The sequence below is a fragment of the Panthera uncia genome, chromosome B1 (assembly GCF_023721935.1).
Source record: "Panthera uncia isolate 11264 chromosome B1, Puncia_PCG_1.0, whole genome shotgun sequence".
Lineage (NCBI taxonomy): Eukaryota > Metazoa > Chordata > Mammalia > Carnivora > Felidae > Panthera > Panthera uncia.
The window spans coordinates 140050594-140063427 of NC_064811.1; positions in this window are offsets into that span (position 1 = coordinate 140050594).

A 12834-nucleotide genomic window follows, 5' to 3' on the forward strand; every position below is an offset into this window, starting at 1 on the left:
GATTTAATATAAAGTAAAAATATTTTGTAGGAAAATCCAGCATTGCACTACTATATTCCTATCAGGATATTTGCATGCTAATTTATTTAAGAATTATAGTTAGAACTTTTAATACTGAAAGAAAAAAATAACAAAAATACTTGTCCCGAAGGATATCTGAATTGTAAATGAGTAAATCTAACAAAAGAAGCCAGCACCATGAAAACAGGCCATAACACATCTTCCGTAGCACATATTAGTGTTTCCAAAAATAACATTTTAACTCATTTCCTTCAGCTTCAATTATTTGTGGATTAGCATAAATATATATTTTGAAAATTCTCATTGGTAATTACTAGATCCTTTCTAAATGGCTGATTTCTTAGACAAAAATCATACATTGCTTGATGGACTGAATTATTTCTATAAATTACTATCAGAGAAAACAGAGAGTCTTAAAGCATAATTATAGTTCCAGGTCATGCTTTTCAATAGTTAATGAGTATGTTGATGTAGAAAATGTATTTTTATATCAACTTAATGCATTAAAAGTTCAGTTCTTGTAATCTCAATTCTAGTCATTATTTTGAAAAAGAATAAGGTCTCCATGTTTTCCAATCAAATAAGGAATCATGTCTGAAATCATGATAAAAAAGTAAATAATGGGACACCTGGGCCACTCAATCAGTTAAGCAGCCAATTCTTGATTGTGGCTCAGGTTCTGATCTCACGGTTCATGGTTCGAGCCCCTCATTGGGCTCTGTGCAGACAATGCAGCGTCTGGTTGGGATCCTCTCTCTGTCTCTCTCTCTCTGTCTCTCTCTCTCCCTCTCTTTTAACCTCTCTCCCTCTCTCTCTCGACCTTTCTTTGCCTTTCCTCCACATGTGCAAGCCTTCTCTCTCTCTCAAAATAAATATACTTTTAAAAAAGTAAAATATCTCTTCTAGTCAATGATCAGAGCCTAACGTGGAGCCTGATCCCAGGAGCCACAAGATCATGACCTGAGCCGAAATCAAGAGTCGGACATTTAACCAACTGAGCCACCCGGGCACTCCAAGCCCAGGTTATTCTTATGCCATTTAAGATGTGAAAGATTTTCTTGCTAAATGGAACATACTGTTATATCATGATAATAGAAACCTCACAAATAAAAGTGTGTACAACAAAAGTTTGTTTTACTCACCCAAATTGTTGTCATCTGTTCCTATGTATAAAGTATTTCTCTTAAAATTCATACCATTTACTATAATACCCACTAATCAGCCTTTTCTAATAATAGTATCAAACACCATTAACAAATGTTGCCATAACTTTCACCATCTCTGCACGTCACCTCTATAACTACTGACTAATACTTTTCTTTATATTAAATGTTCTTTTTTTTAGACTTGTCAACTTACTTATATGCTTACTTACAGCTTGCTCATAGATGAAATTCAGAATGACTAGAAATAAACAGAAATAACTATTAAGTAATGCAGTAAGGGAAGCAAAATAGGACAATTTTATTTTAGGTAGGCATTTTGAGTATAAAGCCTAGCTTTTCCTTATTAAAAAGAAAATTATCATCTCTTCTTTTAAAAAAGTATTTTAATGTTTATTTATTTTTGAGAGAGAGAGAGAGACGGAGTGCAAGGGACTGAGGGGCAGAGAGGGAGACACAGAATCCAAGGCAGGCTCCAGGCTCAGAGCTGTCAGCACAAAGCCCGATGCGGGGCTCAAACCCACCAACCCTGAGATCAAGACCTGAGTTGAAGTCAGATGCTTAACCAACTGAGCCACACAGGTGCCCTGAAAATTATCATCTCTTGATCATACATACTTGATGAGGCAAGCAACAAAGTGATACACTCTCCTTTATTAGAAAGAATAAAAGAAATGGTAAAAGGAATAACTTCCATTATGTTTTTAATATCACAGTTATGTTAATTTATTCTTTGCATATTAATACAAAATTTATGTAATTAAAGGTCAAATAAAATATTTTTAATAATAACATAAAAAATCAAAAGATTAATGTTCTTTGTGAATCTTAGATGCTCAAATCCACAACTAAACGCAGGTTGAATATTTTCATGATTAGTTTTGTGTTGTTTATGTATGAGTCAAAATTCATGCCTGAACCTTTACCAGTTTAACAAGAATAATCTCATCATGTATCTGGGTTATAGAATGCTGGTTTTCCAGAATCACTCTCCTTAATTGAACACTACATTTTAATAAAAAAAGTTTAATGAATTTCATTTTGCCAGTGAATCATGAATCTTGTCATGAATCTTAGAATTTTTCTAAGGGAAATGCTATACTGAGTTTATGATGTTTCACCATTGTGGGGATTATATTTTAAATCTGAATTCAATGAAAAACAATATGAACTCTCCATAAAAGTATGGCTAACATATTTTTATTAAAGTTTGGAAAAATGTTTGTTAATACTCTTGTATCAGTTTGATAATGCCTACTGTTAGCTGGTAGTAAAACAAATAACAATGTTAATAGATGATTTAGGTATTATTGAAACTCAGTGCTAAACTGTGCATCAGCGCCGTTGTATTAATTGTGTCCTGTAATCTTTTCTCCCATTCCTTCACAGTTTTCGTATTTACCTCACCTTGTACAAATGGGACAATGTTTAATTCAATAAAAGAACAATAATTAATTGACAAATTAGACTATTTGTGACCTTGTTGGATAACACAATTACATTAATACTATTGAATGGTCAATCCTTGTTCTCAAAGTAAGAGTAAAAAGATGTTATTTGTTGTTTAAAATAAATGTTTTCTCAAGGTGCCTGGGTGGCTCAGTTGGTTAAGCATTTGACTCTTAATTTAGGTTCAGGTAACGATCTCCTGATTTGTGAGATTGAGCCCCACATAGGGCTCCGTGCTAACAGCGAGGAGCCACAGTGGGATTCCCTCTCTCTCTCTCTCTCTCTCTCTCTCTCTGCTCCTCCCCCTCTCATACTCTGTCTCTCAAAATAAGTAAACTTTAAAATAAAATGAATAAAATAAAATAAAATAAAATAAAATAAAATAAAATAAAATGTTTTTTTAGTGTGATCTCCCAGAAAATGCCGACGGTTAGTACTTCAAATAAAGACCACTATTTGGCTATAAGTATAACATTTAGAAATGAGGGAAGATTAAACTTCTGATCTGTATCAGGTTAGGAGACTGGAACAAGCAGTTAAATGTTACACTAAGCAGTTAAATGTCAGTCTGGTTCTGATGCAGTTCTAGGTTTAGTTTGACAAAGAATAGGGTTGACCCAGAAACATAATAATGAAGACATCTTTTACTGCTTTTAGTACTATAAACAATAAAGCCACTAAAATAATGAAAGCTTGGAACATATTATTAAAACAGAGATCTATGCTCATTTAAGGTGTTTTTCACTGTAAGTTCTATAATATAGTTTTCTAAGCATACATCCTGAGAAAAATGTAGAGTTTAATCAAACACAAATAAGATAATTAATACAAAATTAATGCAAATAATAATGTTTTAAAAAATAAAAATAAAATGAAAATAAAAAAATAAAAAAATAAAAATAAAATAAAAATAAAAAATAAAATAAATAAAAGAAAAGAAAAGAAAAGAAAAGAAAAGAAAAGAAAAGAAAAGAAAAATTTGTTACACCCAGTGCTAAGATTTGGTTATCATGATTTTATTGTCCAGTTTAGTTGGGTTTATTTAGGATATGGGAGAATTAAGTCATTATAATGAATGCAAATATGTTTATATGAATACAAAACAAACAAAACCAGCATGGGAAGAAACTAAGGTACTCGGAGAAACTGATTACTTTATGAGCACTGTTAGAATGAAATGAGTTGAAATAGAGTCTGGAAAAATACAGGCCCTAGTCAAAAAGTTTAGAGAGCTCTTTGGCTAGGCACTTGTAGCTTACTCTGAATAATATAACTCATATATTATCATTTCTTTAAACACTTACTGAATATCAAATAAATGTTATGTACCAGGCTATCCAGGCTCTGAAAGAATGTCCATGAAAAAAAAGACAGCCCTCATGTCTCCTGGAGGAGACTACCTGGGGAATAAGAGAAAAGGATGTAGGATGGCATCTGGAAGTTAGGAAAGGTTTCCACCCTGAAGTGATTTGAGTTGGATTTTGAAGGATGCACAGGAATCAGTCAAAATAAGGAGGAAAAGATCTTCAGAAAAAAAAAAAAAAAAAGCAATGGTCTGCATAAAGAAGCAGGCACATTGGAGGATGTACAAAAAGCTTCATATATCTGAAGCATAGTCTGCTTTTCCTGAAATGGCTCGTCACAAATTTGAAGACTTTGGGAGGCACTAGGAGATATAAGAACATTATTTTTTAAATAAAGAATTAAACTTCATCATCAAGGTTATCATTAAAGACTGTAATTCCTTCTTAGAAAGGCTGTTCAAATTCTGGTATTTCGATTTTATTTCAGAGTAATTGAAAAGAATTAATTGCCATGTTTTGCAAATAAAATCTGATGATCTTGCTTTTTAGATGGGCAAATGGACTTTGAGGGAGACTTTGTTAGGGACACTGGCTGACACAGTGTAAATGCATCATTAATGGAACTAGGGTTAAGGCGATAATTATAAAAGAAAAAAGAAAGACAATATCTGCAAGATATATGTAATGAAAAATGGACATCTTTGTTCTAGAGTAAAGAAAGAGACATAATTCTATAATGCATGTAAGTAACTGATACTTTAAAACCAAGAAAGAGATATTAAGAGATATTATAACTATTGGACTTGAGGAAAAAAAAGGGGAAATGGCAATTTTGGAGTAAAGGTAGAATGCTTTTTTTTTCCTCTACATTTCACTGCGGCATGTGCAAGCAAGGGAATCCAAAAGTCAGAAAGAAATAAGAGAAGCAAAAAATGATTGGCTATAAGGATCTTTAAAACCAAAATCACATGTGATTAACAACTAAATCTTGCCATCTCTTTTTTTAAAATTTTTTAATGTTTATTTATTTTTGAGAGAGAGAGAGACAGAGTGTGAGCAGGGGAGGGACAGAGAGAGAGAGAGGGAGACACAGAATCCAAAGCAGGCTCCAGGCTCTGAGCTGTCAGCACAGAGCCTGACGTGGAGCTCACCTCACAAACAGTGAGAACATGACCTGAGCTGAAGCCGAAAGCTTAACCTACTGAACCACCCAGGGGCCCCTCTTGTCATCTCTTTATTGATGAATAAGTGAACTGAATAAAATTGTTCTTTAAAGTTTCTTACTACTCCAAATTCAGGGTTATAGTCATTCTGCTATCTGAATATGCCAATGCATAGCTAAGTATGTTTGGGTAATTAAACATGTGCACTTTACTACTTTTGTGGAACATCTATTGCTTTCATCAACGAGGAAACATTTAGCTGATTCATGATAACAGAATAATGTGCCATTAAATATATCAGATATACAAGTAATTTGCCATGAAATATTGTTCCTTGCAACTGAAGTGATAGAGGCCTAATAATAAAATAATTTAAAAAATGAGGAATAGGCGGTCAAGAAGTTGAAATGTAATCAAAATGTTAACATGCACTTTTTCTACTTTGGAAAAATTTTCAGCAAATTACTCTAAAACTCTTGATAACTGCATTCACTAGTTTCTCTTAAAAGACAGACATGTCTTTTTTTTTTCTTTTAAATCTTTGTGTCAATAACACTCAAAATAATTTTGATTAAAAACAGTAGCTATCTCTTAACTAGGTGAAAAGAATGAAAGTCTCAGTTTCTTTGTAATGACTGATATTTTCATTCAATAAAATTATTTTTTTAAATTTTTAAATGTTCATCTTTAAGGGAGAGAGAGAGAGAGAGACAGAGGGAGAGAATTAGTGCGGGAAGGGCAGAGAGGGAGACCGAGGATCTGAAGCAAGCTCTGAGCTGTCAGCACAGAGACCGATGCAGGGCTCGAACCCAAAAACTGCGGGATCATGACCTGAGCTGAAGTCAGGTGCTTAACTGACTGAGCCACCCAGGCACCCCAATACAATTCTTTTTTTAATCAGTAAACTTGAATCAACTTTCCAGATTTTAATGTAATCTACCAAGTTATATATATTTTCCCCTACTTATAATCTTCTACTTCTAGTGCCCTGTATTAAATACACTATGACCACAAAATTGTTGTGAGAATGAATCATTTTTTAAGAAAATTATAAAAATAGAAGACATTTTAAGTTTATATATTTAGAAAGTGACTCAGTAAGTATGGTAGAAAGAAACAGAAACTATAAGCTAATATTATTCTGCAAAATGACTTTCAAATAACCAGTGTCCACCATTTTTTTTAATAAAGAGAGGGCCTCTTGAATGATTCTATTCGTTACTTTTCTGATTAAGCATTGCTGATGAAAAGAATTAAATGTTCACATATGAAAATGATCATACTGTGTTCTAAATTGGTTATCATAAGGAGATTATGAAAAACCCAAATGATGAGTAGAGATAATTGAAATAAGGGAATAGAAAACAATACGACTTTTGTGGTTCGTAGACCTTTATCTCCCAGGACACAATTAAAAGTTATACAACAGAACTGAGAATCTTGTAAAACACAGCTGGCAATACAATATGTGAATAATTTCTGCCTCAGAGGGAGATGAATAAAGCAGAATGATTTCAGTTCATGGTAGGATTTATAAAAGTCTTATTTGGAGCAGTCATTTCTCACAGCACGTGGAGATGCAAAGGGTATCAATTTCTGTAGTCTTCAGTTCAGCTGTGCTGTAAACAATATTAAGGTTACATGAAGTATTAACTTAAACGTTCAAAGAATGAAACATAAAAATCTCTTGTTGCCCAAAGGAATATCAGAGAAATGTACGTTCAACGGAATTTTGTTAGCATGGAAAGTGTTTATTTAGATACACAGAGCAAATTGGCTGTAGAACTAGAAGTTGAATGCTAAGCATCCTGATTTTTATGCTTTACTTACTCACCTTTATTATCAGTTGGACTGATAATAATTATATAAGACATGAGTGTATATGTATCACACATATATAGCAGATAACATATAATATGTATACTATTATGTGTTAGATAGTGGTTGCATCTATGTGGAACAAAATGAATGAAAATTGTAAGAGGCTATATCTTAGAATTTTGTAATAATATTTGAATACCAGTGCAATTAAAAACAAAAAAACTCACTCTCTATATTTGATGACATTTCCTAAAGAATTGCAAAACAAGTCAGTTTTCAATTTATATGCCCGCAAGTTAGAGAAGTTCAAAATGAGATAATGGTATCAGTTATTTTGTCATTCTCTAGAAAGTTTATTAACAGAGAACACACTATCAATTTTTTTGTCAAGGATTTGACAGGGTGATGATGTGATGGTAGGAAGAATAGAAAGAGGTCTAAATGTTTGTAAATTCAGTTAAACATTTTCTCGTAAAAATAAGTACATAATGACAGTTTCTCGATTCTATGAGTATTTCCTTCAACATCTATCATCAAAATTGCACAATTAAATTTTTGAATATTCCCTAAATTGTATTAATTATTCCTAAAGAATATTAGTCCTGCATATGTTGGACTGAGGGTTGTCTATTTGAACACTGTTTAAATATATCACACTGTTTCATTCCCCCTCCTCCTTTTCCACCAGATATTTTGTGTCTTAAAAGCTTAGCTTTTGAAGAAGGGCAGCGGAGGTATATTATTATGAATTTTTGCAAAAACAAACATTGCATGTGTTTCAAATATGTGTATACACACACAGCCATATGTGATTGGTAGGATATAAGCAAAATGGCAATGCTGGATATTTTTATGTGAGAGATCATAGATAATGATCATTTTCTTCTCCTAGTCTCTATTTTCTATAATGAAAAAGGATTATGTCTGGTTAGAGAGGAAAACATTTATTTTTTTTAAGGAAAAAAAGCTACTTGATAGATCAAACAACATAAAAACGTAGTTTTAGAAAAAAAGAATCTCACAGAAGGTAGGACTATTATAGTTGTTATAAATAATATAAAAAGTCTGATAGCCAAAATTTTCGTATATCTATATAGGATAATCAAATGTAAAAATGCTTAGGAAGATTAATTTAATGAGGGCAATTCGGATGCTAAAGTCTATAAAAAGGCAATATGCTGAGGCTGGCTTTAATATCTGATGTATACAAATTGCTGATGGGTAGAAAGAATAATTGCATAGACTTTTAGGAACTCTAAAATTTATAGTTAGTACAAAAATCCTTGATGAGTACTTTAAATGCCATGAAATGTTCAGTTATGAAGTAACATTCTGTTTATGCACTCTGTCACACTCACTAGTCAGAATTAATAATACCTTCCAGGTAATAGTGTTGAAATCATTCTAAATTTAGTTTCTTGGCTGTAGAGGAAGTTTTGGTTAGATCTTACACCTTAACACTTCAAATATTCATATTAAGTAAAGTGCCACAGATCAAACACTTGCAATATTGTAATATTTCAGAGTTAAGTTGGAATGTTCATTTGTTAGGAATGGCAATTGGAGAAGAACCACTGCCACTTACTGGCCTGTGTCCTCTTCCTAGAGGTACACAAGAGATTTTTTTCCAGCCTTCCTTACGTTAGATTGGGACTGTGTGAGATGGTGTGAGTTTTCAGGATATTCTTTCTCTACGTTTTGGCTTCAAGCAAAGCGCTCTAAGGTGCTGCTGTTTCTACAGAGACACTGGCTGCTTTCTGCGTGGCAGGAGACCTGTAGAGAAAAGCTTTCCGACCCATGTTGGACTCTTATATGAGCCAGGAGTAAACTTGCTTTTTGAGTCTATGGCATAGTTAACTCTATCTTGGCAAATACAGGAATGCTAACCAATAGCTGAGGAATGATGTGTTTCTTGATTAGTTTCCTAATATTAAGGTATTTTGGTTTGGGTAACAGCATATATAACTCTTGTTTTTTTGTGTTTTGTTTTGTTTTTTGTGGTGATGAATTCATTTTTTGCCACACTCCCAAATTTTAATGTTGAAATGTTCAACATTAAAAAATTTAATGTTGAAATTAATGACATTAATGTTCAAATTTCATGTTGAAAACACATGAAAGTAGACCCCGTCATTACACTCTGTTTTTCCCTAGGAATTGTAATGGGAATTAAAAAAATAGCCCATAAAACACTAGAAATTGCTCTTTTCTGTATTCCAAGGCAGGAAGTCTCGTTTGTTTTAGCCATGGATCTATTATTTGGGAAACAGATTGATTGAAGTTTGTGATTTAGAGAGGAGTGGTTTAGACAAAACTTTCTGTGTATGCTAAATAATAGGAATTTGGGGTATAGGGGTGGTAGCCTAAGTGAAACCAGGTGACAGCTGGAAAAAAGTGGACTTAAGGGAGAGGGAAGATGTTGAGACTGGGGAGCAAGGCAGAAGTGGAATCAATTCTGTAAGATTTTCCTGTTTGAGACGTATCTCTATCAGATAAAATCTTCAGTTAAAGTCTAACACACATACATGTACACAACACACCCTCATCTCATTACTGGCAGTTGAAAGAGTAAAGGAAATGTTGGTATTCAAGGTATAGTGGCGTGCAGAAAGAAGGCATGGGTTCAGGAGATGAAAAATGGTTTGTTAAGCAGGTGAAGGCAAGAAATTGCCTAGTTCAGAGGTGAACTAGAAACAAGGCTGTTTCTTGACAAATATGCAGGTGGAAGGTATTTATCTATGGAATAAGAGTGGAGGTGTCTTCCTGCTGAAACTCCCACAGCTCCTACAACATTTCATTTGTATAGTAAAGGAAAAAGTGATCAGGAATCCTAGAAGACTTGGAGGTATAAATAAGAATTCTTTATTACTTTTATTTTTAACCACATATTTTGTTAACTTACTAAATGTTGCCACTTTTGAAACCTCATTTTCTTAATGCTTATATATTTATTCATTTTGAAAGAGAGGAGGTTAGGAACAGAGAGAGAGGGAGAGAGAGAATCCCAAGCAGGCCTCACGCATTCAGTTCAGAGCCCGACGTGGGGCTTGAACCGAGGAACCAGGAGATCATGACCTGAGCTGAAACCAAGAGTCGGATGCTTAACTGAATGAGCCACCCAGGTGCCCTAAACCTCATTTTCATAGTGATCAATGTAAGAGCATGTTTAGAAGAGCTATATCATTAACTTAATACTTTGGTAAAGTCAACTTATAGTAGGGATTACAAACAGATAGCTAGCTAGAACATTTATGAGATTATGTTTTCATATGCACAGGGTAAGGAAATTTATATGTGAGTTTTTCTCCAAAATTTCAGTAAGAAGTGTGACCTATGAAGCTTCGTCTTCAATATATATGGGACATATATGCTTCTCTGTATAGACAGCAAAGAGCAGATTAATAGCCCAGTTTTCTGGGGTCAGGATCCTATATTCAAGTCCTCTCTGTATCACTTACCAGTCAGATGATCTGTAACAAGTTGCTTAACTGTCCCCTGTCTCAGTTTCCTCACATACAAAATGAAGATAATAATAGCACATTCCTCTCAGGAGTTTTGTAGGAATTAAATTAAATAAATATTGTAAATAAAATATCGTGGTGGTCTCAAGTCCCAGATGTAAATTTTCATAGCAACATCCTTTCATTCTCAGAACTAAATTATATGGCCACCCCACATAGAAGACTGCCAGAAAAGCGATTGGTCAAAAATAACTTCTCATATATATTAACTAATTTATTAGTATTGCTATTGTTGATATTAGTATTTATTGGTTTAAAATGATAAAATGAAACTTTAAAGTGGCTTCTGGGGGGCTCAGTCCTTTAAGTGCCTGACTCTTGAACTTGGCTCAGGGCATGATGCCAAGGCTGTGGGATGGAGCCCTGGGGCTTCGTGCTGAGTGTGGAGTCTGCTGAAGATTCTCTCTCTCTTTCTGCCCCTCCCCTCCACTTGTGCTCTCTATCTCTCAAATAAATAAATAAATAAATAAATAAATAAATAAGGGGTGGCTGGGTGGCTCAGTTGGTTAAACGACCGGTGCAGGTCATATTCTCACAGTTTGTGAGATCGAGTCCTGTGTTGGGCTCTGCATTGATGGTGTATACCATGCTTGAGATTCTCTCCCTCCCTCTCCTCTGCCCTTCCCACACATACACACACTCTCTTTCTAAAAAATAAATAAAAATAAAGATTAAAAAATTAAATGACAAATACAATTAATATCTTTTATGGGAATCGGATTATGTTGAATATCTCAGGGAAGTCTTATTCTATTCTCTGTTTACACCACAAATTGTCATGTGAAATGAAGTCTTCATTTTCATTTTATTTCTGTTTTGAATAATAGTTATCAAGTACCTTTATAAATATTTAGGCATGTGTTTCTTGATGAACTAATAAAACATATAAAGACAATTTCATCTTTTAAGACTTCATGATGCAACTGTGGGAAGCACAAGCCAATTTGGTTAATAAAAAAATTAAAAAAATATATCAAATAGTTGGAAAGTCAAGAAAAAGATCTAAGTTCAAACAAAGTTTGTTTCAACCATTAAATCAACATACTTTACCAAGAATCTGGTTTTTCTTTGTATTCACCCAAACTTTCATCAATATTGAGATTATCTTCTGGCTTGACTCAGTGGCCCATGGTAGCTCTAAGCTCTTATCTTTTGCCACCAAAATTGCTGCAGCAGTTTTAGACTTTAAAACATCACATCATACCATGTACATTTATTGGTATAATAAATGGGTTCAATCCTTGAAGTCTATGGGTAGCAAAAATCTACAGGATCCAGTACTTGAATTAGGACCAGAGTCATGACCAACCCTATTATAACCACATCCCTGGGAAAGGGCAGAATTCCCAAAGAAAATAGGGTATACAAGAATAAGAAGAGAGAAATATATTCTGAAAAAGACACCAACAAATGTTCACTGCCACCTGCTCAAGTACATAATAAATGCAGATGGAATAAACAGTTATTTTGCCTGTATCAAATTATATCAGTGTTAATAGTAAATGCTAGATTGTAAAGCATGAATTTGACATTAATTAACTGCACTCAACTTTATTTCCTCCTTTTAACAATTTTATATATACATACGTATATATATATACGTATATACATATATACGTATGTATATATATATATATTTGAGGAAGTTCCCCTCTATTCCTAGTTCGATGAGAAATTTTACTATTACAAGTTGAATTTTGTTAGCTGTCTACATCAATTAATGTGATATGATTTTTCTTTTTTAACCTGTTGATGTGGCAGATTAAATTTTGAATGGTAAACTAGGCTTGTATACCTGCAATGAGTCCCAGTTGGTTTTGGTGTATAATTTTTTTATACATTGTTGGAATCAATTTGCTAATATTTTGTTGAAGATTTTGCATTTATGTTTGTGAGAAATATTGGTCTATAGTTATACTTTTAAAAAAGTCTTTAGCTACTTTAGTAATCCTGATTTCATAGGATGATTAAGGAAATGTTTTTTAGAAGAGACTTTTGGAGAAATGATACCATACTTACTTAAATATTTGATAGAATTCACTGGTAAAACTATCCAGACCTGATGCTTTTTGCTATTCAATATTTATTCAATTTTTTAAGAGGTATATAGACCTATTCAAAGTATCTAGTTTTTCTGTGTTTTGTAGTTTGTGTCTTTCAAGGAATTTGTCTATTTAATCTATGTTATCAAGTTGATAAGCATACATTTGTTTGTAGTGTTCCTCTATTATCCATAAAACGTCAGTGGGTTTAGAACTGATGACCCCTCTACTTATAATGGTATTTGTGTCTTCTGTCTTTTTTCCTGGTTAGCTTGCCTAAAGGTTTATCAATTTAATTACTCTTTTCCTATAAAAAGGTTTTTGTTCAGCTGATTTTATTGTTTTTAAAT